The sequence below is a fragment of the Pteropus alecto genome, unplaced genomic scaffold (assembly GCF_000325575.1).
Source record: "Pteropus alecto unplaced genomic scaffold, ASM32557v1 scaffold250, whole genome shotgun sequence".
Classification (NCBI taxonomy): Eukaryota; Metazoa; Chordata; class Mammalia; order Chiroptera; family Pteropodidae; genus Pteropus; species Pteropus alecto.
In genome coordinates, this window is record NW_006430732.1 from 838,585 (window position 1) to 842,473 (window position 3,889).

A 3,889-nucleotide genomic window follows, 5' to 3' on the forward strand; every position below is an offset into this window, starting at 1 on the left:
TTATCTAAGCTATAATGCCTTGTTCTTAGTAAGGGTTGCACTCCTCTGCTTCTATTTGCCTGATAGTCACTTTACTCCTAATTATGTATTTTTCTTTTTGTCAACTTGTTTTATTTGAGCTGACCCCTTTCAGTATTTTTTGTAGTGCAGGCCTCATAGTGGAGAATTCCCTCAAGTTTTGTATGTCTGGAAAAATCTTAATTTCTCCTTCATATCTAAAAGAGAGCTTAGCTGGATATATTATTCTAGGCTGGTAGTTCCTTTTACTTAATAGTTTAAATATTTGATTCTATTCCTTTCTGGCTTGTAAGATCTGTGCTGAGAAGTCCTTGGGTAATCTAATGGGTTTTCCTTTATAAGGTACTGTTTTCTTCTCCCTGGCTGCCCTGAGAATTATGTCTTTGTTGTTGATTTTTGATAATTTTAATACAATGTGTCTTGGTGAAGGCATTTTTGGGTTGAGATAATTGTTGTTCTGCTGAGTTCTTGAATTTCAAGCTCCAGCTCATTCCTTAGATTTGGGGAAGTCTTGTCAACTATTTGTCCAAAATGCTTTCTAGTCCCTGCTCCTTTTCCTCGCCTTCGATAATGCTCATTATTCTGATATTTCCTCTCCTGATTGTATCAGCTAGTTCTTGTATTTCTCTTTCATTATTTTTCATTCTTTGGTTTCTCTCTTCTTCCTTCTGATTTATTTCTAAATTTCTGTCTTCGATATCACTGATCCTTTCCTCTGTTTAGTTGATTTTATTTCTCAAGCTTGCTATTTCATTTTTTCAACTCTTGTAGTGTTTTGTTTTTGTTTTTGTTTTATTTTGTTTGTTTGTTTGTTTTGTTTGTTTTTGTTTGTTTTTTTTTGTAATCTCCAGAAGTTATATTCTGTTCTTTTTGAGGTTTTCAATCTCCTTGCTCTTGTTATCTAATTTTTTTCAATTCCTGAAATTGTTGATTTGATTCACTTTAGAACTCACCGAGATTTTTCATAAGTACCATACTGAATTCTCTGTCACTTAAGTTGCATATTTCTATATCTGTAAGTTTGTTTTCTGGAGATTTTTCTCTTTTTCTTAGATGCTCTGTTACCTTGATTGTTCATGGTGTTTACTGAACTATTTCTCCACCTAGGCATTAATGGAAGTGTATTCTCCTGTTTTTCCAGAAAGAAGGTTTATTATATAAAGGTCTCTCTTTAGCCTGCTGAAAAGAAGGCTCTTTTCTTTTGGTTTCCAGTAAGTGGCGTCTAAGCCTCTTGGATCCCTGCTTTATATAAAGCCTTAATAATGACTTTATATAATGCCTTTATATTTTTTGTAGATATTTAATCATGCTCACTACCCTCAGTTTCAGTCCCTGTCAGTGTTAGCAACAGGTTCGTTAACATTTGCTCAGATTCCTGGACTCTGTTGTGATCAGTCTTTCTTGGAGGGTATGGGGGGAGAGGCCCTCTGGGTTGGGTCTTGGGGATTGCAGCTCAGCCTTAGTTTTCCAAATGCAGCTGGTAAAAATCAGCTGTTGTTTTTCTGCCATCCTCTTCTCTGCTTTCTATTCTAATGACTGGGCCCTGCCACTGACTACACGCAACTCACAAACTCTTCCAGGCAGGATTGTTCAGGAAACTCACTGCACCAACTTTCCGCACCTTCTCCTCTTCCTCTCCCGTTACAGGGAGCTCTGGTGGCTGCAAGAGGCCCTTCTTTATTTCTCCTAGTCCACCACCCAACACCTGGGATTCTGACCTGTGGTAGCTCTTATTCGCAGATCCCATGCTCAAATGTGCTTGCGTGCAGTTTGGGTGTTTTTTGTTGAGTTTTAGATGTTCAGCTTATTTTTGTTTCAAGAGGAGAGATCTGGGGACATCTCTCACTCCACCAGGTTTCCTCAATCCCATCATTTCTTTAAATATATGTTTGCCTATCATTTATCTCTTCTGAAAAATATGTATGTTTTTATTGCTATTACATATATATTGGTACACTGGACATAACAGACTCTATTATTTTTTCTTCTATTTTTCCTATTTTTTATTGTAAATTTCCATCAATTTATATTCAAGTATAATTATTCTTTGTTAAGAGTACATTTAGTGAAGTTTTATTTGTAGTTATTTCTCTATTAAACTCTAGAATTTCTATATGGATCTCTAATTCTTTGAATATAGTTCATTTTGACTCTTCGAAAATATTTCTCATAAGTACTTTGAAGACTTTGTTACTGAACCTTATATTTGGGTCAACTCAAAGTTAGTGTCTATTGCTTTTTATCATGTTTATTGGACATACTTCTCTGTTTCTTTTCATGTCTTTTTTTTTTTCATGGAAACCTGGATATTTCACATAATCTAATATAGCAACTCTGGGTTATATTTTTGTTTTATTCGCCAGAACTTAAACTACAGATTGTGTCTCACTGTACTGAGTTGACTAACATATCTGCTGGATTTAATTTGTATTTTTATGTTTTTATATTTCTTCCTAGGACTCATGGCTCTGTCCATAGTTTGATGATTATCCAATGATTTGGCTGACATTTTACTGAAACACTCCATGCCTATAAGGCTTCTAACATTTACAAATTAATCTGGGATGGGAGGACTAAAATGCATTCAAATTTACAACCAGGTTTCCTGAGTCCCTTGCCTTTTTTTTTAACATTTAATTTTGAAATTACTATAAATCCACATAAACTTGTAAGAAATAATATAGCAATACAAAGAGAAAAAAATAGCATAGATGATAGAGGCTCTGTTCATCCCTCTTGTGACCAAATCAAAATTGTGATAGAAACAAGAAGTAAATAGTAAGGAAAATTGCCTGGGATCTAGGTGAACAAGCCCTACAACTAGAGAGAGAAACAAGAAATCACCCTGCTATGGGAGAAGATAGGAGGGTGCAAAGATGTGAAGCTGCTTGGTCCCGAGCAGCTGATGGGAGTAGAGGCCATAGCAGCAGCAGCAGCCAGGAGCTGTAAACTCCTCTTAAATGGGCAATGTCCACGAGAAGACTTCCATGGCGACGGACTTGCTCGCTCTGAGCACCAATGCCCAGTTGGCTGCATAGGGGGCACCAGAGACTTACAGCGGTTTACCGAGCTGTCAGAGAGAGGGCTACAAGTGAGACTCACCCTGTACAGAAATGCTGGTGTTATCCATTGTTCCTTTGTTGGGCCCTCCCCTCGCCCAGTGTGTGGATGCAGTACCACCATAGCTGAGACATCATCAAACTGGATAATAGAGGCTTCTCTGCCCAGAGGATTCTCTGAAACTCCACTTCCCCCAACTTGCAGCCACACCTAAGGTGTGTCTTTGCTGAGCAGTGCCTAGACTCACGCTGATAGCAGTTGACCATGATTTCTGGTGTGGCCTCTTGAGGTAACTATAAGCACATTATCTTTGGGATTGCTTGCTGAATTTTAACAGCTGGCACTGAAGGGGCACAGGCTGGGGCTGAATTTGGCCTGCAGCTGAAGCCCTCTCAGGACTGTGCCGCTGAACACTTACTACACAAAGCTGCACTAATAAGACCAGGAGACTTAAGAGCTTTGCTTAATACATAGAAGCAGACACAGAGAGGCAGCCAAAATGGGAAGACAAAAAAGCAGAAATATGAGAGAGCAAAACAGAGATCCAGATATAATGGAGTCAAGCAATCTAACAGATGCAGAGTTCAAAACACTGGTTATAAAGATACTCAATGAACTTAGGGAAAGTGTATATGAACTCAGTGAGAACTTTAACAAAGAGATAAAAAAAAAACATAAAAATAGAAATGGAAATTATAAAAGGGAGCCAGTCAGAAATGAAGAACACATTATCTGAGATGAAAAGTAAATTAAATGGGATAAACAGAGTGAATAAAGAAGAGGATCTAATGACCTATATAGAGGATGGGGA